This window comes from Marmota monax, unplaced genomic scaffold, assembly GCF_021218885.2.
Source record: "Marmota monax isolate L192 unplaced genomic scaffold, Marmota_monax_Labrador192_F-V1.1 WCK01_AAM20220418_F8-fsc00119, whole genome shotgun sequence".
Lineage (NCBI taxonomy): Eukaryota > Metazoa > Chordata > Mammalia > Rodentia > Sciuridae > Marmota > Marmota monax.
In genome coordinates, this window is record NW_026694771.1 from 3,455,743 (window position 1) to 3,483,412 (window position 27,670).

General features: G+C 35.8%; 1 protein-coding gene across 43 annotated transcripts in view; it reads left to right on the forward strand.

Annotated features, from left to right (window-relative positions):
• Zbtb20 (zinc finger and BTB domain containing 20) overlaps positions 1-27,670 on the forward strand; it is a 795,965-nt gene that overhangs the window by 580,093 nt on the left and 188,202 nt on the right. For 4 of the 43 annotated variants that reach the window (XM_058572835.1, XM_058572841.1, XM_058572851.1 and 1 more), the window contains one exon: positions 20,466-20,531. The exons of 37 other annotated variants lie outside the window; for them this stretch is intronic. The gene's annotated coding sequence lies outside the window, so the exon portion shown is untranslated. Of the gene's footprint in view, positions 1-20,465; positions 20,532-24,379; positions 24,698-27,670 lie in introns of those variants that run through there. 2 more of the 43 variants (XM_058572855.1, XM_046425154.2) reach the window with 1 other exon arrangement.

The window sequence follows — 27,670 nt, forward strand, 5'->3', positions numbered from 1 at the left end:
CAAATGGGACAGAAAGGGCACTAACTATATTGAAGATGACACTAGAAATTTGGAGGGCTCTTAATAATTAGGCACTTAAGCTCACCTAGAGAAGTGATTAGTGTTTAGAAGTGGAGACTTGGCTACAAAAACACAGATGAATTAGAATGGAACAAAATGTCCATTATTCCACAGTTCTTTTAAACAATTCTACTTTGCACATGCATGTGGAAATGCTGTTCATGCTACATACATGGTCTCCCACAAGAGCCAGTCTGGTCCCTGGACATTTGACTGTGGTGGTACATATATAACCTCAGCATAAGAAAGTCTGGATTTGTTTTATAACTCTGTCACTAACAAACCAGGTTCTCTCAAATAAATCACTTGCTCCCCTGATTTTTTCATTCTTCTACTTCTGGGTGAAATGCCTTCCTTTAAGATAATACTAATATTTATAATATAGTATTTAAAATCATGGCTGAAAACAGTTTGCAAGGAAAAGAAAATAAACATTTATAGCACAAGGAGCTCAACACACATATGTAGAATCTTATTAGGATTAAACACACAAAATGGACAGATTATTGTGCTTGAGCAGCTCGTGTTCTAATGAGGACTGTGGGGAACTGGGTGGGTCAGTACAGTCATGGCATGAATGATATCAGAGTGGTGCAGAGGAGGAAGTGATGGCTGGACCTTTACAAAACACTATGCAATAAATACCCCATGTTATTAAGTAAATCGTAGCAGTGATGTGATACTGTGGAATGAAGACTAGGTGGAAGTTCGGTCTGGCCTTGCAGCTTACCAAGCATGATCCAAAGTAGTACTCTGTGTCCTTCTTTATCTTTATCTTCAGTGATGTTGCTTTTGCCACAGTGTATACTGAGCATCAAATAAGAATCATGTATGTGAAAGTGCATTAAAAACTATGGCACTATATGAAGTCTGATATTACTACTACTGTATCACCAAAAATGGTGGAGAATCAACTTAATTAAGTGGGTGATGCAGATTAAAACTCATTCACCAAAAATGCCAAATAATTGTGGAAGAAGTAAATGTTGATGCTTAAATTGTATGAAAGATGCCTGTGACTAACATTTTGCCATGAGAATCGATATGTTTTGGACACAGATTAGCAGAATAATTGCATCTTTCCAAAATTATAATTTTCTAAAGCTAGGAGAGAGAAACTTAAAATGGGAAAGAGCCTGGACACTTATACATTAAAAATGACAGGATGAGAAAGAAGTAGGATTGAGCTTTTCAAATGTCAAAATTTAAAATGCTAATAAAATCCAATAAACAGAATATTTACCATGGCTACAACAACTAGCAAAGGTTAACTTGGACAAGAACTGGAAACCATTGAAGGTACTAAGGGACAACAATCAGTGAGGGCATCCAGGCACATATGAGGTTTAATCTCATTGGCATGTGCTCAAGTCATGGAGCTGCTTCTTTCACAGACTGAACCCGACCATAATCATTATTTATAAGAGACTTTTTTAACACACACATTATTTCTTAACTGTGCTTTTTTCTGCATAGCAGAAGTTACTTTTGACTCAAAGTGAGAAAGCTGTTCTTAGGTGATTTAACTCTAACAGTTTGGGTAAGATGACAGAATGCTCAGACACAAACAGGACCTGTCTCTACACATCTTAGAGAGCAGAATATTCAAACATGTGTATCTTGCACTTAATTTAAACTGCGTGGTTGGTTACCTATCTCTTTGGCAATTCAGTATAAAGTTTTATTACTGTGAAATAGAATAGGGTAGGGATTTATGTCACACAAAAATGAATTTCCATGGATGGGAACACACATGAAATAATTTAGGTAAGCAGTATGTCAAATGAAAATTTAAGATGTTTGAGCTGGTGGTGGAAAGGGAAGAAGCAAAAGAGGAGGTTTGTGTAATAGATGATAAATATATCACATTACAGAAAGAAAAAGGACCACAATTGCTAAAGGATGTTATTGCTAATGTTAAAGAATTGTGAAAAACATTAAAGAGTGGGTGTTAGGGCAAATGATTAGATGGGGGTGTGGTTCTCCTTCATATATCAATGAGAAATAGAACACTTCAAGTAAATGTGAGCTCATATAATTATAGTCAGGAAAGAATGGAACAAGCCTGGAGTTTCTATAGGTTTAGCCAGTGGCGACAGAACAGTGAAAAAAAAGTGAAAAAAGCTCCTTTCACTTCTGGAAAAATTCTTCCTTTCCCTTGATTTCTTTGTATTTCAAAGCAGTCCTGATTCTGAGAAACATAATGTAAGAATGTTCTCTCTCGGCATAGCTCTTATGGTTCTCTGCAGGCTTAGAATGGAACTCTGGTATGATAGAAGGGTATGAAAATCATTTTTGTTTTTTCATTCTGTAATTCTTATCTTTTTTACATGCTTCTGTAAAGAAATTCTTACTAGTAGGGCTCTGACATTGAGTTAAAAGAAATACTATTTTAATCTGCCTTCACTAATTCTCAAACTTAGGCTAAAAAGCTCAAAAGAACTTTAAAACACTGTAGAATTTAGAATTGAATTAGCTAATTTTGAAAAAGACACAAGAGAGGAAAAGGAGAGTTTAATGGTTCAAAATTGATGTTATCCTCAAATGACAAGGATACCAGTGGAAGAAGAAGGGACTTTTCTAGAAAGACCAGTAATCTTCTTGGTTTGGGACTAATATCTAAGATGGCTGCCAGATGTTTTAATTTTTCAAAAAAGTGTAGGAGACTATAGATAATACAGCTCTGAAGCTCCAGAGCAAGGTCTGAGCTGGGGATACAAATTTGGAGTTATTTGTGAGGACAAGGTTGGTGAAGCCATAAGACCAGGTGAGATGACTTAAGGAGAAATTGTAGGAGACAAAGAAAACCTAAGACAAATACTAGGAAATGCCAATACCAGAAGAAAAGGGAGACAAAGAAAAAATAAGAAAGGACTATATAGACAGAAAAAAAGGAAAATCAGTCCAATATTGAGGAAATCAAAGATGCAGGGGCAATGGGGAGCACAACTGAAAACGTCTAAGGATTTGGCTCAAAAGAGGCCAATACTGACACTGAAGGTAAAGTACTAAAAGTAAAGTACCACAAGTGCAGTGATCTACTTAAGATAATAGTTTGCAGTTGTGGTAGTGGTGGTAGAAGACCTGTGTAAACTAAAAACACTTGTTTAAAGTCCGATACTTCTTCTATTTCTCTATTTGACTTTTCACTTATTCTTTCAATTGTTATTTCACAATTTTTCAAAACATTTAATTTGTATTTTATTTTGAGAACACGATAGTACATGAAATATATTAAAGGGCTATGTTGTCACAGTATATTTCCACACATACACACACAAAAAATGAATGAATAAAACTCATCATCCTTATCTTCTATATATTTAAAGACCAAAAAAAAAAAAAAACCTGGAATGACTTTTTTTTAAGTTAAAACTGCTTTTACTACCTTCTCTATGTTCCAAACTAGCTATTTTCTATTTTGCAATTATTCAACAAACTAAAGTTCTGTGGGGAATGAGTAAAATACATGTGCTATCTTCAAATACCTACAGAAGAGATCAAAACAAGATAGAAAGTATGGTGAGAGAGACAGAAATGGTGTCTTGAAGGAAAAATTATCTCTGGGTTAGAAGGGATCTTAGTTAAGGCAATACAAATTTCTCTAAAATATAAATCCAAATCTCTATAGCTTCACATAATATGTTTCTTTTTTGCTTATGTAGAGTGGTCTGGGATCCAGGTTTGCAGAGACTCCATCATCCACAGCACATCTTGAGTATGACATCCAGCTAGAAGATCAGCAGAGAGAGAGACTAGTGAGAGTACAGGAGATTCTTATGGGTCAGGTTTAGAGCAGTAACTATCACTTCTACCAATATCCCATTGGCCAGAATGTGGTCACAAGACTATAACTATCTTCAGAGAAGGCTGAGAAATGGAGTTTAGTTATATACCAAGAGGAAAGGTCAAAGAATTTTTAAATAATTAGCCAGTGATACCAGTGACTACCTGCCAGTGAGGACCTCTTGGGTAGGATTTAGAATTATAGACAATGAGAACATGCAAGAGAATGTTGCAGAATGGGGAGCTGGTGTCAAAGGAAGAACCAATACTATTTTATCTGCTTGGATAGGACCTCCCATGTTGGTGGGATCACATTAGCTTTGAACATAAACTCTTTGATAATGTTGTTCTCTCACCTGACAATATTAGTCTAATTCAAAGAAAAAGTCTGCAACACATTTCAATTTACTTAATTAGATATTGTTAGAGCAGAGAGATGACCTCCCTGGGCTCTCATCTTTGAGGTCATGTCCTCGGAATCTCACAGTCAGTGTCAAAACTAGGACAGAACCCAGGTCTTCTAGCTTTTCTTCCAGTGCTCTTTCTGTGATGAAAGTACAAGATTGAACATTTTAAAACCACAATTATATAGAAATAACTGTGTAATTTCATCATAAATTATTTTGGTCATCTTACTTTAATTTCTACCTTCAAACTAAAGGAACTCAGTGAATGCTGATCTAAAATTTCTTCTATGGTAATCTACATAGGCAATATTTATTTTTTGGAACAAAAATACTGTTTTTTCTTACTATGAAGACCAGTATATATAACCTCTTATTCTGGTGTCTCATGTAGGCATTTAATGTCTAAATATACAGAACAAGGATGGATGAAATCAACATGTTTACTATTATTCTTTTACCTAAATTTAAAAAGAAATAGAGAACAAAAGGTGAATGATGAGTGAATTGCATGGCTATAATTGAGTGTGTGTTGATTTCATTGTTATAAAATTTTAATTGGCATGGATACTTAAATGTATATCAAAATGCATGTCACAGCTTTCGAACAAAAATAAATTTGACTTTGGAACACATTTTCTTTAGTGAGAATGATAAATTATCTCAGAGCTCATCATTCTCTATTTTTAAAAATCAAAGGTCATTTCTTTAATTAAAAGATAAAGAAAAGTTCTCAGTCCATGTAGTTAGAATTAGGGTAATCGAGTAACAAAAATAAATAAATAAATAGGAGACATCTTAAAGAAGAAGAAGACACCATCTTATCTTCATAATAATAGATCCAAGAATAACTTTTCTAAAGTTTCATAAGACCCTTTATTAAGTATCTCCCATTACAGTACAAGAAAGTGAAAATTGCAATGCATAACAAAGAATTTCTTCTAAATTTACTCATTTCATTTTCAATCACAGGGATTAATTATTTTATCCTATTAAATAATAAGTCTCTTATATGTCAACATTCTCTTTTTCAAAACAATTCATGAATATGAAGGTCAGCCTTCCAGGATAGGAAATAAACACATATGATACTAAATTAGAATTACTGGTAAATGATTGTATTAAGTACAGCTGTCTGTACTCTCACTACAGCCTGACAGACTCCTCCACTTGTTTCCATGGAAGATTAGTCAACTTTGTTTTATACCCCTAAGGTTATGACAAGGTATTGCAAAGATCAGTATATAATACAGTTGAACATTTATCAAACCCATCTTTGAGAATGTCTCTCTGAAAATGATGCCCCTGTATCTGGTTGTGTATATGATGACAATGCTCTACAACTCTCAAAGGGCCTCCATCACTATAGGCCCAAACAGAAGTAATGGTGGATGCAGACAGGGTATACGAAAGTGTTTGAGTGATGTTTTGGCAAACAGCAAAGGCTTATGATAAACCAATGTTTCTGGACTGAGTGCCAGAAACATTCTACTTCCTATGTAAGACTTGCCCTCCTGTGAGACTCCAATCAGATTTTTGGACCTGCCATCTAGTGGCCACTGAAATAACAAGGCAATCATTACATTTTGGTCTTCATTTCAGAATTGGGGTTTAAATGCAGTTCATCTGTAAATATGGAGGTGCTCCACTGATGAAGCTGTAGTCCCCTCCTCTTTCACTAGATACATGCCACTTTCATAGAGGAGCTTCAATCAGACCATTTGTTATATGTGCAAGAAAAACAGATTTTTTTTCCATGCAAAATGATACACTTTGCACCTGAATTGAAAGGGTGGCAGGGGAGAAAGAAGGAAGAAAAGAAAGTCTTCCATTATTTAAAGATCTGCAGTGGTGAAAGGAAAAGGGATGGGGGAGAAGGGGAAGCTAGAGAGTAGGCATATATTCTGTCAAGTAGCTCTACTTGTGAGACTAATTGTTACAAACTGTGCACCCAACAGAGTAAACCTCTTATTTTGCTGCTTTTCTCTGATCCCCCACATAGCTGTAATGTTCTAGTTGTTTTTCCCTGTCCTATAAACCACATAGGCATTTGATATTATGCATAGTGTTGGCAAAGGAACAATTTACAAATGAATTAAGTAGGTAATAATGTATTAGAACTTAGGTCTATGGAAATATATGTTACAGTAGCAAAACCTGGTAAGAGGTTAGTTTTCTCTCTTTTTTTTCTCTCTATTATAATCCCTGGTTGTTCATTTTACTTTTAACAGGGGTTTATTCATAGAACGTAAAAATGCACAGTGGGCTACTATTATTATTTATTATTTAACAAAGAAACATGAATATACAGAGCAAAGGCCAGTTTGTGAACTATGCCAGACAGTCCCCAGTCCAAAAGACCTCACAATACAACTCTGAAGCAAGTCCTGGAAAATATAAGACAGAATGAAAACAGATGGGTGAATGATACTTATTCAATATCGTAAATATAGAATTCAGTAGTGCAGGTGCATCTTCAGATGTTATTTGAAAGAAGAGACAGAATATCTTGGCATTGTGTCATTTATTCATAAATATTATAAATTTTATATTATTTGAGAAACTATTCTAAATATACAGGGTAGTTTAAAAGAAGGTGTGAAAGCCAATTCCCTTAAATGAGACAAAGGGCAAACTGAGTGAGAAATGAGGTGAAGAAAAGAAAGTAGAGAAGAACCAGGCCAAGGAAGGACCCAAGGGAAAACAAAACCAAAGAGGGTATATAAAGTTTGAAAGAAAAGAAATGCAGAGATTAAAAAAAAAACTAAAATAAAAAATAAAAACAACCAAGGAGAAGGATGACCTTGGAAGCTATGTTCTAAATATACATTAAATTTTCCAAGAGAATCTGGGAACAATAATGGCAAGGACAATGATTTAGTTATGGAAATTGCAACACAAGTGTGTAGAATTCTGTGTTATGGACAAAGGGGTAGGTTTTGGTCTTGAAGACAGTATTGATAGAGCTAGAAGAATAGATTTAGCTAACAGCAGAATAAAAGGCAAGAAATGAGTAGAATTTGCCAAATTGTTGAGAAAGATGGAAGTCAATGAAGCTATCCAATAGGGCCATAATACTTTTCTTTCTTTTTTTTTTCAAGCATCCATGATCTGTCTACACTATTGTTATACTGACAACTATACTGATTACTATAGATGTGAACTAGGACCCCTGAGCCAAAATTAAACCCATATTTAAAGTAAAAGGTAAGATTAACACACCTGAAACAATTAGGAAATATAAGGCAGCTGATGATGTTGAGGACAGGTGGCAGGGCTTTAGAGAAGAGGGAAATCAGCAGACCCCACATAGTGATGGAAACCCATTCAGGAAGTAAGGCCCACCACTGGTACTTTAAGAGTGGTGTATGGGGAATCAACATCATAAATATGATGAAATTCATCAATACAGAAATTAGTATGGTGGTTTGGGGGAGCAGCAAAAATGACTTCCCTGATTGAAATAGATGGTTTGAAAAGGAGCATAGGAAGAAAACAGGTAGGATGGTGGAGTGAGGCTATATTGTGTGAACCTGAGAAAGTAAGAGCTTATCAACATATTATGGGATCATTCACTCATTTATTCTAGAAGTGATGATTGAGAGTTTATTATGTGCAAGGCACAAAATAGACAAGGCTTGCCCCCTTATGGAATTATATATCCCACAAGAAATATGTAGTATATTCCATATTTTTTTCATACACACATACCTTACAGAATTTATGTTCCAATGAAGAAAAATAGAAGCTGCCAAACAAAAAAGTTAACAAATAAATGAACAACGTAACTTCTAATAGTCACTATAGACATTCCCTTAATCCTATTCTTTAATTCTCCTTCTCCAGTTATCTTTTTCACCCACCAGTTTAGTGTAACTATTTGTGCTAAGGTCTCCAGTGACGTTCATTTTGCCAAATCCATTAACCAAGTTGTAGTCTTCATTTTTCTTGATCTCTCAGCATCATTTTACTTGGCTCATTATTATTTTACCACTAAAATATTTTCTTCACTTGGCATTCAGTTTACCAACTCTCCTGTTTCCTTTTCCTTCTTCCCAGCCTACTACTTCTCAGTTTTATTTGCTGGTGTAGTTTCATTTCTCATTGTGAAAACATTAGAGGGTCCTAGGGCTCAATCTTTGAACCTCTTTCCTTCTTTTCTCCATGTACGTTTTTAAGATTCACACCCTAACTATGGTTCAAACTTGTGTTTCTAGTCCCAGCTTTCTCAAAATTCTAGGTTCACATATTCAATGGCCTACTGACCATCTCCACTATTTCTGTTATGCTTTGGATATAAAGTATACCCCAAAGATTCACACGTTGAAGGCTTCGTCCCACATGCAGCAATGTTCAGATGTGGTGCATTTGAGCAGTGGCTCATGAGGACTCTGATAGCTGAATGGACTACTGGGAGGTCCTACATACCATAGGAGGTGGAACTAGTTGAAGGAGTGGGTCTTTGGGGGCATGAACTTCAGGACTACATTTTGTCTCTGGCACCTTCCTTCCTCTCTTTTTCCAGGCTATCATGAGTTGAATAGTTTTCTCTGTGACACCCTTCCACCATGATGCTCTGCCTTACCCTAGGCCCAGAGCAATGGAGCCACTCTGGACTGAAAGTGCTGAAACCATGAGCCAAAATAAATCTTTTCTCCTCTAAGTTGATTTTCTCAGCTGTTTTGTCATAGTGACAGAAAGCTAACTAACACAATGTCTAACAAGTATTCCAAACTTTATGTACCACAAATGGAATCCTATTTTACCTAATAAATATGCTGACTTCTCCATCTTGGTAACTTAGTATCTGCATTCTTAGAGTTGCTCAATTCAAAAAAATTTTTTTTCCTCCTTTACATTTATTTCTCTCACAAATACAATCAATGAACAACTTATGTAGTTCTGCCTTCAAAATATATCCAAAATCTTACCATTTTCCATCCTCAACATTTCTACAACCTGGTTTCAAAGTACTGTCATATCCAACCTGGATTATTGCAGTAGCCTCCTAATTATGTTTCCTGCTTCTGACCTTACGACTTACAATCTATTCTCCAAAGGTAGCTATTGATTTTTTTCAATGTATGTAATGTACTTGCCATCAGATCATATCACTCCTCTGATAGGAACTCTAATGACTCCCCATCTCACTTGGAAGAAAATCTAAAACCTTCACAATAGCCCACAAGGCCCTCCATATTTAGTCTCCCCTATGACCCTTGTGTTCTCATTTAATTCTAGATCCCTCACTCACTCCTCTCAAGCCTCATTGGCCTCCTTGCTTTCCTTAAGCCCCCCAAGCATGCTTTCACCTTGTGACCTTTGCACTTGCTTTTCTTACAGCCTTCTTATGATTATAGACATTTCTTGTGATTCTTACAAACAAGAAAAAGCTTGTTTGTTCATCATCTTCAGGCCTTTGCTCAATTTTCACTTCTAAGTATTAAGGCCTTTCATAACCTCCATATTTAAAATTGTAGCCCCTCCTTTGCTTTATAGCACTTAACTACTTTCAGACATGATATATGTTCATTATATGTTCATTTACATGTTTATTTCTACTTGCCATGAAAGCAGGAGCTTTTTGATTTTGTTTTTGATTGATTGTAGGAGCTTTTTGTTTTTGTTTTTTGTCTGTTTTGTATTCTGAAAAACCCCCAGTGCCTAAATCCATGCCTGCCACATAGTGTTCAGTAAATATTTGTGGGGTAAATCAAAGAAGAGAATGAATGCTCCTTTCACTGAGTTTCCTGGTATTTTTATTAAATGCAAAACATAATATTGTGGCCCTAAGATTCTCCATGGCAAAATTTTCAGATTTTGTAAAATTAATTTTGAAATTAAGAACACTTATGTAAATATATCCAGAATATTAAGATAGGCCACTATTTCTGTTCAGTACCCAAAGCAGCAACATCCAAAGTATTTATTATCTTTTTTCATTCATTCAGTAAATGTTTACCAGGGAATATGGGTGCTCTAGACACATGTAGTGACATGTGCAAGGGCTCAGAAGCAGTAGAGAACAAGCTGCAATGGACTTGCAATATTACAAGTGACGGCTAATGGTGCTGATGTAGTACAGTGGGGCAAAAGAGGTGAAAATGTGAGAAACATCATGAAGTAAAAGGTCATCATTATCAAGAAACCTGATTAGTGAAGACACAAAATATTGTCTACCTTTATCAGGCTATTAAGTGGAAAGTGATTATAAAACATTAGAGTGGAACTTGAACATAGAGGACATGGGTTGTAAAATTCCGTTTATAGGATATAGACTTAAAAATCCCTCATTGTCATAGTGACTATAAAAGTATTCAATATGCTTACTTCTGACCCTGGTAAAATTATTGTAGAAGATGCTCCCACATTAAACCCTAACTTTGTTTTTCTTCCATTCCAACAAATGAGAGTTGAAATAGTTTAAGTTCCCAAATTTTCTACCTAGAAAGTAATCTTACCCTTCCTGAACGCATTTTTTCTTATTTTATCCAAAGGAATTTGTAAGAAATATATATATGTGTGTGTGTGTGTATGTGTGAGTGTGTGTGTATGTGTTTGCTTGTAAAAAAAAGTAAAGTTATGAAGAAAATTAGCTTTTTTAAATTTGTGAGTTTAATAAGTTGATATTACTTTAAAACTCAATTTACTGTTAAGTATTGCTTTCTATACACAAAAGTCTTCTTTGGATATTAAAGAAATTTCATTAGAATTGGAAATCATTATGGGCTGATGATTATTTGAAGAGTGATGAAAAAGCAACAGATGAGAGCTGGGATGTAGCTCAGTGGTAGAGTGTTTCTTAGCATATGTGAAGCCTTGGGTTCAGTGCTCAGCATTACAAAGCAGGAAGAAAGGAAGGGGCAAGAGATGACTCCCAGGAATGGCATCTGAAAGGAGGATGAGGGGTAATGCTATTCACTCAGTCGAGGACCAAAAGAAGATGAAAAAATGTGGAGGAGAACATGAGTTCAGCTTTGGGCATGTTGAATTGTGAATGCTTTTTAGACATCCAATTGGAATTTTTCAATAGGTCATTTTGTATAGAAGGTTAGAAGTCAAGAGAGAATTGATGATTCAAGATATAGATTTAGAAGGCATTTTAAAACAGGGACATATGAGTGTCCAGTAGACAAGTAGACACGTTAGTCTGAAGTATGTGTAATACAACATTGCAAGATACAGTCCAGGAACTTATATAATCACTTCTCTGATATTTTTGTCAACTAGTTTTCTCTTAAATTCACTCCCACTCATCCCTCGCACTAACACACATCCTATTCTCTGTCTTCCTTTCTATTTAAAAACTGAACTTCACCACCAAGACCTTTTATATTGTAGATAGATATGCCTTGATTTCTGTAATAATTGTGTACTTCAAAAACCTATGCAGGAAAAGTTTATTTACATAAGATTACCCTTACTAAACTAAAATTTCATTACTTTAAGAAACTATGAAATGAATTTGCACTCTCAAAAATGTACCCCTAATTAATTTATTATATAAGGATTTCAATCAGTTTTAATTTCTGTTGTGCATGATATTCATTCATAATGTCAAATCATTGGGATATTTAAGTAGAACCCTATTAAATAATGGGGAGTCATTTTTTATTTTCCACTCTCAGGGAAGGAAACAGAGGCCCACTGAGAAGTGGTTCTCTAAGTGTCTACCTTTTAGAAGTCAGCTTTCCTACAGAATATAACCTTTCATTTTAATGTTCTTTGACGTTTTTATGTCTTGCCCTGAATCATTTTATACATGTTTTCTAGATATACCCTTTTTCACTCCTATGCCTCAGTAGATCTATTTATTTACTTTTTAATTTTAGAGTATCTTATAACTGTTCTGTCCTCCCATACTTGAAATTTTCCTGACAGAGGCAGCCATTGAGTGGAAGGTTTAGTTGGTTTTATCATAGTTGTTGTAATCTCTGTTGTCCCAGTTTTCTAGAATCTGTGATCATCTGGGACTTCCCCCTGCTGTGCCTCTCTATTGGTAGTCTCATTTTCCTTCTTGTGTCTTATCTATCTATCTCCAAAAAAGCTTCTGCAAAATGTGTCTTCCCCACCAATCACAATGCTACACTGTTAGTGTATGCAGTCTCTATGGTAACTGGGTTATAGGCCACAACACCAAGATTACTGGAGCCACCATCATAGTGGGGAAATTGGCACAAGCCCTCCTCTGGCACCACACAAGTTTCCCTGATGAAACTGAAATCAGATACTAGTATTTTAATAAGTAGGGCAAGCAAGGTGGCAGAGGCTACAAATCCAGTCTCTCTAAAGCCATATTATTAGGATTTGATGGTATTCTTGATATTATTTTCATGAAGAAAGCCTGGTGTGCTGATCTTGACCATACATGGATAAACTAGTTGAATTCAAGAAGAAGGTTCCTTTTCTTACAGATACATGACTAGTCTCTAAACAATCTAATTTTGCTGAAATTAGAATATATTCTTAGTAAGCTCAAGGAAATTACCAGTGCACAGTAAAAATTATTCACTGGCATTTTAAGAACACAATTTTTTTAGGTGGTTTCTCCAGCAACTACATATTGCCCCAGTAAGGTCAAAAAGCAAAATTGGCTCTGTCTGAGTATTCTTGAGAACAGAGGCAGTCCTGTTGAGTCAGGAAGGAGTGAAGATTAAGCAGTGAGGCTCATCTGGTATGCTTCCTCCAGAACTGAACCTTCCTTACAGATAGAGGAAATGACAGACTCCCAGGACAGACTCCCAATAGAAACACAGGGCCTAAAGCAGGGTTTTATAACCTTAGCTCTGTTGACATTTGGGCCACATAAACTTTTGTTGTACAGGGCCATCCTGTGCATTGCAGAATGGCTAACAGCATCCCTGTCATATACCCACTAGATGCCAGTAGCATCTCCAACTATAATAACTGAAAAATCAAACATCCCCAGGTGGGGGCAAAAACAGGTCCAGTTTGAGAACCATTGGCCCAAAGAAAGATGAAGCTTAGGTAAGAAATGAGTTTGAGAATTCCTTAGAAACCAAAACATTTGTTCAACGAGTCACTCAGGAGGTCTATATTGAGCCACTCCTATTTTCCAGGCTCTCTTCTGTTTATCAGGAATACGACAATGAGCAAGTCTTGATCTCATGGAACTTACATTCTAGTGGATGTCTGTCATATGTTTCTAACCAGCTGTATCCCATTCCCTCCAAACAGCCGAACAGAAAATGCTTTAAACCAACTAAGGACCAAGGAAAGAAAACACAAGTTCATATTTGAAAACCCTTTTTTCAGTTTATGAACCTCAAAAATGGCTTTGATTTAAGAATGAAGCTTGGCAAGTGATTAATTCATATGTTTTAGTTTATAGTATGTTTTAATCATTTTGGGTGTTTTCAAAACAAATGGTGAGATTACGGGTTTTCCCCCCCTCTATTTTTGGCCCCTTTCCTCTGGAGAGCCCTTCTTTTTTGATTAGTTTTGGTGCTCTTATTATATTTAAGGAATGCTTTTAAGTACTTGCAATGTGTGCACGTGGGTGAAAGAAAATGAGGAAGAAAAAACCTTAGACTACATGATCCCTGCTCAAACACCACCTCCTCAAGAAAGCCTCCTCAGAAACCCCTCTTCAGCAAGCCCCTGACCCAGGTGTTCTCTAAGTACTTCTTCGAATATCGTTACTGTGCGTATTCCCTGTTCCCCATCTTGGTTGCAATTAAGGAGCCAAATGTGAAATTCATTGTTCACGTTTTTTTCTTCAGAATGTAAGCTTAGTGGGATTCTTACTACATCCACTCTGTTCACAATTCTAATATTTTCAGTACACAGGAAGTGTTTAAGAATACATGTTGAATGTCTCATGACTGAGAAACCTAGGTTTGAAGATGTCTTGCCTAAACACTTTTAACCTATGAGCTGCCTATGGTTTATCCTGCCCCAACTCTGGGTCTTCATTGGGCTGATCACTATTTTATAGAGTATGAAGTAACATATTTGCTTTTTAGTACCAATGAAACTCCCAAAGTCAGAAATTCTAGAGAATAGTTTAGGTTCATTAATCTTAAGGCAATTTCAGGCTTACACAGAGATTTCAAGAATGTAAGTGAAATAATAGGGCATGGGATTTGTGAGTATTTCTAATGCCATGAGCTTTTATCAAGAGTTAAAGTATTAAAAAAAAAAAAAAAAAAAAGAGTTAAAGTATTTAGAAGATATATACTTATGTTTATCTGTGGGAGGTACAGAGTAAAATTGCAAAACTATTTACATGTTTTCTTAGTTAATGTTTGTTTCCTCTACTAGAATTTGAGTTCCTTGAAAATGGAGAACTTGATCTGTCAATGATGTTATCTTGTGTGCCTAGAATAGTGCATGACACAAAACAGGCAAATATTTGTAAATATTTGTTGAATGATTAAATGGTAGGCATTCCATCAATTCTATGTTGATGATAGGTTAATAGCTTCAAAGTGAACTACAAATGCAGTAACATGATGAAGTTCTTCATTTATTCAACATCTTAGAGCAGTGCATGGATCACAGTAGGTACTCAATAAGTACTTGATGAGTAAAGGAACTAATTACTAATCCAGTGTGCTCAAGGATGGATTTTTTACTAAGCATATTGGTTTGTTAGAACTACTATAACAAAGTATCACAAAATGGGTAGTTTAAGCTACACGTTTTTTGGTTTTTTGTTTGTTTTTTTGTGGGCAAGACTCTGTCCCATGCTTCTCATTTAGCTCCTGATGACTTGTTTTCAGTCTTTCATACCCCTTGGCTTGCAGAAGCATCATCATGATCTCTGTCTTCATCCTCACATGAACTTCTCCCTGTGTGTACATCTGTGTCCAAATTCCCCCTTTTTATAAGAACACCAGTTATATTAAATCAGGGGCTCACTCTGCTCCATTACAACCTCATCTAATTAGTCATATCCACAATGACCCTATTCCCAAATATAGTTATGTTCTGAAGTACTTGAAGCTTCAACATATGAAGGGGGGGGGAGCATAATTCAATCCATAATACTAAAATAATAGAGATCTTCAGGTAGTAATATTTTGATGAATGACTTCTATTTGAAAAACATCAGCTTCTTAAAATAACATCTAGTTTTATGATTCAATATGGAAATTGATATGGTAGCATTAAATAGCATTTATTACATTAGGCAAAAACTCACACGTTTATAGAGAGGAAGCATGAAGAAAGTCCAAGAGGCCTGGCTATACAGAGCACATTTTCTTGAATGCTGAGTGGCCTGATGTGACTGGAAAATGGGTTATGTGGGGAAGTCTGCAGAGGGATCCTAGAGGGATTTTATATGAAGCAAAGAGGTTTGGGATTTGGGTTTTATTTAAAAGACCTCAGGGAACCAACATAGAAGTCAAAACTTATTGAATGGCAAAAGAATATTAAAAGGGTAAATTTTATTGGATATAAATTATGCTTCAATGAACTTAGCTTTAAAAAGAAAGAAAGAAAACAATGCAGTCCAAAAATGGACCTTAGGGACAAGCAACTCAGAATTTTGGTGCCATTCCGCCCCCTCAGCAGCAGTCATAAGTCTGCTCAGACTTTAGAAGTGGCTCACCTCCAGTGTCTTCTCCTGTAGCAAAAAGAAAAAAAGTCTGATTGGACCCAGTGAGACCAGTGAAATTATCAGTGCCATCTCCCCTTATCAGATCAGGAAGTTGATCAAAGATAGGCTGATCATCCATAAGCCTGTGACTCTTTATTTTATACATGATTTTGGAAAACACCATGGCCTACTGGGAAAGCAAGGTAAGTACAAGGGGTTGACCAGTACCTGATGCCAGTCAGAGAAGGTAACCTGGCTGCTTAGAAAATACTGATAATCTAAGAAAGTGGATTACCACATATTCAAAAGCAACTACATTCTCATGGAACACATACACAGGCTGGCAGACAAGACCCATAAAAACAAAAAACCTGAAAATGCAGTGAGAAGCACCCACAAGTCAAGAAGAAGGGCCTCCTAAAACCTGCCCAAGGAGGGAAATACCATATAAACCTTTTTCTGCCTCTACATAAAGGTCTCAGTAATTACATAGATCAGTCATTGAAATAAAACAAGCATTTTCTACTTGCCAAAAGAGAGATAAAGACAGAGATAGTTTGGGGTAACCTTGGCAAAAACAGTTTAATGAGCAATACAGCTAGATAAATCAGATTTTAATGGGTAGAGGAATAAATGGAAATTTAGGAATCTTGAAGTTGGCACAAAGCAGGGAAAACTAAGGTCCACAGAAAGTTTCCTGCCTGTCAGTTTATTATGATTGCTTTTGTATTCTTTACTTAATATGAGAGCAGCTAAAGCATGTTGACAGGCAGTAGGAAAACTGAAAATACAAAAGGGAGAAGGAGAAATTGATACAATAATATCCTGGAGGAGATCATTAGGGCAGGAGAGAAGGGTCTCTGAGATGTGGTGGGTGGGTTCAGCATCAGAGGTAAAGTGATGCAAAGTGCCATTTGAAGACTTAAGTTTGCTCTTTGTCAAAGTAGGCAAGGTTAATAGCTGTAAGTGAAGGGAGGGTAGGGATTGGTTATAAGGAATTACAGTAATAAATGAAACTGGGGAATGAAAAAGGAAACCAACAGGAAATAAAGATTTGCAAAGTAGTTCTGCTGCTCTAGCTCAAGCTGGAAACTCTAATTCTGAGGAGCACCAGGCTGTACCATTTTGTGATTTTTCTTCAGCATTGCTCAGCAGTCTAGGAGCTGAGGAAAAAACACTTGATTAAATGTAAATGAGCTCAAGAGCTAGGTAGATACTATTGAGATGAAGGAATTGATGGAGATGGCACATTCTTTTAGATTTAACAATGATGATTTGGGGGGGGGGAATTGAAAATAAACAGTCTGGAAGAAAACAGCATATATATATGAAAACCAAAAAATCATGGTAAGAAGATAGAGTTACCTGAGATAATCAATTTTAAAAGAGGAAAGATTTACTTTGAATTGCAGTTCTGGAGGTTTCAATCCATGACTAATTGGTCCCATTGCTTTGGGCCTCTGGAGGGTAGTATATCAAGGAGGGAGTACACGCTAGAAGATCTGTTCCTCTCAGAGCTCGGTGCAAAGAGAGAGAAAGAGGAGGGATTAGGGTCCACATACATGGATGATTTGGGGACATTCAAGATCCTAACTATAGCAGCAGCTATCATTACCACTGTTATCACAGACTGCTAATCCTTAGGGAAAGAATGTTACCTGTTATGTAAGAGTGGAAGAAATGGAACCTCCCCTGGGGCAATAGCACTCATCTTGACAACAGGCAAATGTTTTTACTTTTTGTGTGGATTCCAAAAGTCTAGTGATATGGCCCTAAAGGCATGCTCTCTTTTTTCTTTTATTTTAAGATTCTTAATTTATTCTATCAAGAGTTTCCAGAGCTGGAACCCTTCTTTTGGCCTTCACTCTCTCTGTGCTTCCTCTTCCTCTTTGCTTCCTCCTATCTTTAGGCATTGAATGTTGTCCTAAGTCTCAGCAACATTCCCCTACCCAGTGACCAAATAAAGTTTTCCCATAAGCCTAATATTGGTTCTTGTTTTCTCCAAGAAGACTGGGCTAAGAAGTTGGTGCTTGGTTAGAGAATATTTTTAGGTGCTTCACAGATGACCCTGTACAGCTAATCTCCAATGCCCTATGCATTCAGATGAACCTGAGTGTCTCTCTATGACATTCATGAGGAGAACTCTGTTCCTATGGGTCCTGTCTCCATATGTCAGCCTAGCAAAGTAACCAACCATGTTATTCACTGTGAGATACCATGCTCTAGTTATCCTTTACTTGCTTGAGTGGACTGAGATGAACATAATATGCAGGGTTTATAGTTTTTCTAAACCCTGTGAGAATTCCTAAGCTCCTTCCCTTGGTGCTGTCTATATATAAGTTCAAAAAATAGCTTTGGGGGAATTTCAATAAGCAATTCTAAAGAAGTCCTTTTTTCTTTGCAAATATAAATCCTTGTAGAATTCCATTTTTTCTGCTTTTCCCCCTACTCCTGATCCTATTATAGCTCTTTCCAGCAATGCTAAACCCCAGCTGGTCTAGAGATTAATATGACCAGACATACCATGAATTTTTTAAATCTCAAGTCCCAGTTTCTTCTTCTTCATCAATCAAATATAGGTAGTGTGTGTGTGTGTGTGTGTGTGTGCAGTGTATTATCATAGTCTTCTCTAAATTCTTTGTTTTTCTGGTCTGTCTTCTAAAATTATTCCTAAATGCTTCTTGTTATAAAAAGGTAGAAGAAGAACCTGAATAATAGGGGAAGAGCTTGAAGAGATGGAAAATGGAAAGAGAAAATACAGTAGGAAACAAGGGAAACCAATAAGGAAGTGGGAAAAGTAATGATTTCCCTTTTGTCTAGTCCCCTCAGAACACTTTTAGGTTTGGTTTTCATATTTATTTTACCTAATGCCCTCAAATAATCTCTCCTTTTTCCTAGCAATTTGTTCTACTAAAAAAGTGTAGATATATACACACATATATTCCAAGTCATGAATACATATAATATATATATTATATGTATTATATGTATATATATATATTCCAAGTCTCATATATATGTATGTATATATACACATATATATATATTTTTTCCTTTCACTACCAGTAATAATCTCCTACCTGCCCAGCAGGTTGAAAGCTCCTCCCTATAATCTTAGAATTCTCTCCAGCTTGCCTAGCCCCTTACTCATAGATCTAGGGCACTTGGACCCATTGTCTTTAGTTCTGCCCACCCCTTACCCCATGCTGGCATGGAGAGTGTTAATGGCTGAGGCAAGTTTGAAAGAACTTAAGCAATAATTTGGTTTTACTTTATTAATATACAAAACATAAACAGGTAAACTGCATGTTGAATTCATTAAATTCTTCCTCCACTGTTTAGAAATATGAAAACTACATTTTTAAAAAAGGGATTGATTGGTGTCATGTACGTATTTGTTTATGCAAGATAATAAGAGTATTAACATGGAGGTGGAATAATGATATTTATAATTTCATCACCACTGTTTATATAAGATGAAAACATCTGAAAAGAAATAAAAGAGAACATTTGCTGCTCTCTACATACATTAATTCTCCTATTTTTGTTGATAAGGTATGTGAGAAGAAAAACAAGTTTAACAAGTTGAGAAAAAGTTAGTGTTCTTTATATCATGTTCACTGATGTTTACCTAAGGTGGCTAGGCTCAGAAAATACTAAACTATAATGGAGGGGTTACCTCCTTATAAAGGAACATAGGGACTGAGGACATGTACTTACTTTAGTATCTGCTGTCTGAGATTAAGATTATTTGAGTAGAACCAGTGGCATATTCCTGTAATCCCAGCGGCTTTGGACGCTAAGGCAAGAGCATCCTGAGTTCAACTTTAGCAACTTAGTGAGAATCTGTCTCTAAATAAAATATTAAAAGGGCTAGGAATGATGGTTAGGTGACACTGGGTTCAATCCCTGGTACAAAAAAAAAAAAATTACTTGAGAAAGATTAGGATCCTCTGTTAAATGCTGAAATTGTTCTGTCATAGAGAACGGTATATTGTGTCAGGGAGACCGATGATATTTACTTTGCCTATAACTTGAGATGTTCTTCTCAGAGCTAAAACCTGCTTATTCAAAGAGAAAATACAACAACAACAACAAAATGGAGTTTCAGATTCATTTATAAAAACCCATTTCAAAAAATTTAAATATTCTAGGTAGACCTTTATAGTATTTGAGAGTGGGGAAGAGGTTTATTATCTATGTCAGATTAGCTCTATTGATAATTTAGGCCATGAAAGGTCAAGTCATTCGTGAGAGGTTTTCACAGGGTAATTGAAAAAGAGCAAATAAGTAAGAGAAATAGGAGTTTTCTGGGGCAGGTTGTACTTGTGATAACTCATCTGAGGTGAACTACTTTTATGGAGACAAAAAATGGCCTTGAAGGTAGAAGTAGAATCTGATTGGCAGACTAATCAATAACAGGCTCTGAAAAATTATCTGTTGAACTAATGAATGAATACATGGCTCCTCTGGAAAATACTTTTCATATTCTCCCTCACCTAAACCAATTCTCAATGGTAACTTCCAAAATGTTATTAGGCTCAGTTAAGATAGACTTGAAAATAAGAAAAGCATAAAGTCACTAATTTTTATAATGTATTCCTTTTTTTAATCCTTATTCACATTGCCAATCCTGTCCACCCCCATAGGTAACTAAATTTTATTGTCAATTGAAACAAGTTTGCAAGAAAGCAATGGAAGATGAAGACAGAAAGGTATGGGCTTTGGAATCCCAAGCATCAGAGAGCCTGAACAATTCTAAAGGGCGGGAGGGTCTTTGAAGTCACAGTAACCCTGTTATTGCAGAATGACCAGATAAGGGCATTTTAGCCTAAGGCTGGAGGCACAGATGTAAGAACTTGAGTTAGGATATGTGTCAAATGTGAAATTTCTGACCATTGTACCAGTAAACAAACTGTGCCTTTCTGGACCTTCTTTTTGTGCCTATTGAGCCAGTTTTGCCCACCTGACACTTCCATTTAGCAAGCCATACTTAAGAGAATGAAGAAAGCAAGTGAGTTTTAGAATTTTCATAAGGTCTTCAGTTCTAAAATACTGTATTTAGACATTTCAAAAAAAAATTATATATTAGGTAGATTTTCTTTGTAATTGTCCAATAATAGAATCCCTGGGCCCTTAATATTGTGTACTCAAGTCACTTTGCAGAAAATAAAGGTTGAAAGTTCACTCAAGACATGTACATTCTCTGACCAAGTCCTACCAAAGTAAACCAATTTAGCATATATCCTTTTTTATTTTTAATTTTTCTGTGCTCATCAGTTTTTTTTAAATAAAGTTGCAATCCATGAAATTGATTTCATAAATCATCAACAGGTCACTATTCAAAGTGTGAAAAACCATTACCCCATGATACAACATAGGATCTGTTTTCATTCTTTGTGGTTTCTGTTTTTCCGAATTCATCTCCATAACATATGTTGTCTGCACCAGGCAGACAGTTAATTTTCACTCTTTGACTAAGCACAGATAATTTTGAGGATAGAAGAGATCTGATTGTTTGTCAAAGATGGGATATTCAGAAGAGGTCTTTTCTCATCTCTTTTTGTCTAAATCTTTAAAACTCTGAAATCATATACTAATAGGACCAAGGGGAATAGCCTAGAATTTTTTTTGTCATTTATAGAGATGACAAACTAAAAATCTGATGACTCTTTCAAAAGCTTCTGCCAAGACATAGGCCTAGAACTTGCCTGACGGTGTTTGGCCAGAATGCATTTCTGATTTATCCAAGGAGATTTTTAGCAGAAACTTACATTTACCATCTAAATTAATGATATCCCCTTCTTTCCCATGACAAAAACCACTCTACACTATATACATTATGTTAAAGTTATTTTTTTTTAGCATGTGCACATATTCGACATTCTGTAAAATCTTTTTCAGTTTCATCACACTGACAAGCTGATTCCATTAAATCACCCACCATCATCATGTTCACTCTTTTTCTTCTTTTTTGAAAAGTTGGAAAACAGTGATCATAGAGTTTTCAAGGCATTCACTTTAGCAAAAAAATAAATCCAGAAAAACATGAGTTCCATTCCTTGAAATGGCGAAAGAAAAAAAAAATGAGTAATGTCATTCTCCGCACTTCTCTTGAAGTTGTTCAAGATAGGGAAGGAGACTATGGCTCTTTCTAATTTTTTTTCCTCCAATAAAATGGAAATTTTTAAAAATGTTCTGAATATAGATCAAACTTCATTACCTCAGTATTTATTATGTGCTATTTGTTACTTAAAATAGACATTGCAATAAGCTGAGTAAATGACATGAAAGGATTTCATTCAAGGATTTTGACTCTTGGCACGCTTGGATAATATGCTATTTGACAATGTTTTAGGGTCACACTGCTGTTCTGAATTAGGGCAGATATATTTCCTTTCCTCCCAACACCATGCTTTCCTCGCTGAGAGGGAAAAATCGTATAATCACACTGCTACTGGGTTGGTTTTTTTGTTTGTTTTTTAAATATTTATTTATTTATTTTTAGTTTTTCGGCAGACACAACATCTTTGTTTGTATGTGGTGCTGAGGATCGAACCCGGGCAGCACGCATGCCAGGCAAGCGTGCTACTGCTTGAGCCACATCCCCAGCCCCTGCTACTGGGTTGTTTAAAGCATTGAGTAGTTATGCAAAATGAGAAAAAAAAGAATGCTCAGTATGGAGTTAATTAACTCTGTGGAGTTGTAGGTGGGTCACTTCCTTAGGAACAAATCATACAGGAGGAAACATGCAAGTGCGCATGTACAAAATCAAAAGATAGCTATGAACCCTCACACTCTGGGCACAAATTGGAGACAAGAAAGGAAAGGAACCCTTTTGTGCAAGGAGTACTTTGGGCTTCATTGGTCAGAGACAAATGGGCAGGCCACTGTCAGATACTAGAAATGAATCCATGGTTTGGGAAAGCCCTAGGAAAACAGGTACTTTTTGAAATTTACCTCTGACAACACTTTTAAAAATTATATCTTCTCAGTTTCTTTTAATGTGGCTTATTTTCTAGTTCTCATCTTGGAATATAATTTCTTTCTGAAGCTATGGCTGAATCCTTTATGTTTTCATCACTGTGCTTCACACTGCTAGGGGTATTCTGCCTGCTGAGATGGGCTGTAGTTTGGCCTGAAGGATTCCCACCAGGTTGTTTACAGTCTAATCCTTTCATGAAGTGGGAGGTTAAAGAGCAGACAGAAAACATTCTCATTTCCTAGATCCTTAATAGGTAACTACGGGAACTGAGGGAAGTCTCTCAGGCCACCTTTTCTAGGGCAGAAAGATATTATAAAGTCTCCGTGAGAATATGCTAACAAAGAGCCAGGAACCGATGGAGATTAGCGGTGAGGAAAACACTGATGATGAATATGTTAATAAAGTTTCAGTGCAAACTATTTGTTTTTTCTTGTTTCTACCTAAATTACTCTGACATTACTAGGAATAGGTCCTCATAGAATGTATGGACCAAAAGTTCCCAAATGTTTTTTTAATTTCTAAAAAGAAACAACAACAACAAATATATATATACCCCACACACATATGTATATATAATATGTATGTATGTACATATATATATAATGTATACATATCTATGTAGATAATTTTATTTGAAAGATTATAAGCAAAATTGGCTTCTTGAGGTAGGGAAGCAAAATAAACAACTCTGGTAAATTTGAAGACTCAGAACAGAACCTACACCACCACAACACACACACACATACACACACACAAAAAAAATCACCAAATACCTCCCTTATTACCTGGGGGGGGGGGAGGGGGAACTAAATTTGAACCTCATTGAGACAATTAAGAAAATGCAAATTCCCCTGAGAGGAAGTATTAAAACAATTAAATTAATATATTTTTAGAAAACTGAGCACAAATTGTGGTTGGGGAGGACAGGGAACTGGCTGAAAATGTCCCGGAAGAAAGAGTCCCAGTAATATTTGTTCCTTTTCTTTCAACTGCCTGATGACGGGAATGTGGGTGTGGAAATAAAAAGGAAGGCTGGCAGGAGGGAGGCACGGGGCAAACTTTATAAATTCTAGCAACCTACCTTATCAGCTTATTGTTGCACAGATTTTTAAAATTCAGGCTGCTGGTTAGCTTGACACCTTTGCTGTTCAGTTCATTCCTGTCATTTCAACAGCATAAGCAATGGCTGCATGCACCAACCATTATTCTAGTTAGGTTGTCAAAGTCAGCTTAATGCTGACTTTATTTTCTGTAGTGATACTGAACAAAATGTTTCTTTTGAAAGGTCTTAGACCTCTATCCACCCAACTCCTGATCACAGTAATAACCAACCTCAAGAAATCATTAGTAAAGACTAGAAAAACCTCTCATAACAAGTCAGCTATGAAGAAATTGGCATAGTTTGTCTGCTTGATTCATGTTCTTATGAAAATAATGGGTTTCAAAATAAAACTACATTTCTCTCTCCCAATCTCTTAAAAAAAAAACCAAAAACTGGATCTTTACAAGTTACATTGGAACTGAAACTTTGTTTTTTTTCCTAACAAAGGTTGAATAATGCTCAAAGGTTTCAGTAGCCAAAGTCCATCTTTAGAAATAGCTTTCTTCTATAATGTACTGCCAATTTCTCATGTGTGTGTATTTTGACCTTCCTGGAGCCTTTGCTATGGACTGCCTGTTGATTGGTACATGCAAGTGCTTTGCTTATAAGAGTTGGGCAATAGTTCAGTGATCCAGTCCAAATCCCAGCCATAGATAGAATGGGCTCATCTTCTATTTAAGAAATGTGGCAAACTGCTTTAAATGAATTTGGTTCAGACAAGGTCACTGGAACTGTTCATCTGACCCTGTGAGCTGTATGTAATGGACACTTCTGCTGAGCTCCAAAGCTGCAAGGTAAATAGATGAGAAAGCCAGTGACTGACTGGCCACCCCTATTGGAACTTCTCCTTGAGTCTCTTTTCTTAGATGTGTATTCTTAATCATATGGGGCCCATTTTGGTCATTTAAAGGAGTCGTTCACTGGTTCTCCTGATGTCTTTGAAGATAGTCCTGGGAATAACAATAGTGAGTTCTTATATTATGTTTGGAACTTTTTTCTAACTTTTTCTTTAATTGGAAATTGAGTTTATATGCATATTCAATACCCAGTCTATGAAATATTCAGTTACATTTCTTAGATGTAAAGGAATGGATTGTTAGAATGTTTTTCTCTAGCTAATTATTATGCTAAAACTATAGTAGATTTAAGTACATTTTTTAACTTTATTTGTGTCATATGCACTTGGCAAATTGAATCAATATATAAGCATCATATATACTCTTTTGAATTTAATAACTTATAATATGTACTGCCTAATCCTATTTTCACTTTAGAATGTATTTAACTTAACTGCATTGTGATTCTGTATGATTTTTAGGCTCAACTTTATATGTGATTTTGTAGAATCATATAGAGCAAAGCAAGTTTAGAGAGGCTATTGAATTTATCCTCCTGGCTGGAGGCAGAGCTGCATTTATTCCATCCAAAATAGATAAGAACTTTCCTATTTTTAAAGAGCTATGAAGAAATTAATTTCATAACTGCTTTTAGCAATCTATTTGATTATTTACCCCTTGCATATTCAGGATGTTCTTCTTTAAGTCTTAAATTCTTCACTGTACAGTTTAATATCGTTTTACCGTAGGACAAAAATGCCGATTGTTATTCCCTTTGCAAAGACTTTTCTTATAGTCAGAAAACTATGAAGAAGGCACCTCAGTTTTTACTTCCCTAAACCAAATCATTTCAGTTTTTTAAACATTTACTTTTGTTTTCAATAGCTCTTTCTGTACCCAAGTAGCAAAGTAGACTGTTTTAAAAAGTTTGGCCATATATGATGCCTCTGAAAAAGGCACTGCATATTTGAATTTTACTGTGCCGATATGGAAATAGCCACAACTTTTTCATTATATTCTGATGGACAGAGCATTTGTGTTCATTTAACCTTGAGGTTTAAACTTGTTCCCAAAAAAGTAACTGACTCATAGCATTGGCGAGACCCAAGAATAAAGAGCATCAGTTTTCCTAATCTTAAAGCTCATCTTGCCCCCACTCCTAAAATGCACTAAAATTAACTTTTCCTTGACCTCTCTCTGGTGCTATTTATTTACTGATTTAACAACTTTTTTCTATCATCTTTGTCTCCTAAAATAGACGACATTTATTCAACAAATATTGGAGTGTCATGCTGTGTTTAACACACTATGCTGGGCTTGGAAAATTCAAGTGTGAACTGTTAACAAAAGCCCCAAGACATACATGACCTAGGCATGCTCAGGGAGGAGCAAATAGATTATCACAGGATATAGAGAAACAGTGGAGGGAAAACATTTTTAAAACTTGGAGAGATGGGTTGGGGCCAGATTGTGAAAGGTCTTGGACTCTCTTAAGCTAATAGTTGGTAGTAACAAGGACAAAAGTAATATTTTCCAGTCTATATTACAGAAAGCTCTTTCCAAGTCTCTAAAACTCAGACCTTGCCCATGTTATCCTTTTGGTTTAATACCTAACAGATGATTAGGTAGAATTACCTGGTTAACTTATATATTATGATACATAACTTTATATAATCTTTCTCTTTTATTGGTTTTTAACCACTTAAGTAAAGATGGCCTTCTGTTCACACTAATCTGGAAGTTTCTTTCTCATTCCTCCATGCCTAAAGTTATTCCAAAGCCCCTCTGTTTACTTTCTTGTTCACATACCAAGGAATCTCTGACATTAATGATAGGCTCTGAGCAGCATTATGACCAAGTGACTCTGATTGGACCACATGATAAGAGTGCTAGACCTTTTCAGATCCCCTAGAAGCATCAGTTTACTATAGACCAAAAGTCCTAATTCCTCAATCCATGTTAAATCTATAGAGCTACAATTTCAGGAATTTGAGATATGGAGGGAAGACTTACTTGGAAGCAGACTTTAAGGTATTCCTAAAACTTACAATGCTAAAGAGTTGAGTCTACTTGTGGAGCTATAAGAAACCATCCTACATGTAAAAAAAAAAAAAAATTCACCCTGCCACTCTTCCCAGCCCACTGCTTTCACCTCATTCATGTTTCTCAGAACCTGTAACTGTAAGAATCAGGAAAGGTCAGGAAGACTTGTGTGGGCATGGTAGAGTATTCAATTGTGTCTTGGTAATGGCTCAGGCTCAGAAAAGGTCCCAGACCTAATAACTGGATTTTAATTTCAAAATATTCTCTCTTATTGATCACTATCTAATTTCATCATCAAACTTTTGAATGTAGACTTCTTTCAGGGTTGTTATCATAACATTTTCATGAGTTTTGTATCATTCTTGAGATGGATCCAAAATAATATGATCTTGAAAAGCAGACCTCAAGATATGAATGACTACAGGTAGTACTTATAATCTTCAGTGACTGACCAAAAGAAATAAAAATACTACAAAAGATTGATCCATGGGAGATTCCAAAGGACCTAGTGAGAGACTGCAAATGCTCTATATGCGCATATGAATAACCTTTCATTCTGACTTTAACTTATAAACCTTCTGCAGAATAGAAAATAGAGAATTAAAACCTCCCAAATGTAGGGTGCATGAAGTGTCATTAAATCTAGCATAAAATTTCTTGAATCTGTCAGATAAAGGAAATCATGTATCCAGAGTGAAGACAGAATATCAGTTGACAGGAATCTATGAAGCTGACACGTATTCTGAAAGACATATGAATCCAAAAATCCAATAGCACCTCAGCTTTTGAAAATACTAGAAGTGAGAAAGGTACTAAGAAAATCAGTAAGGTAAAAATCTTCATTCTACTGTTTAGAATGACTTCTACATTAAGATTTAACTAATACAA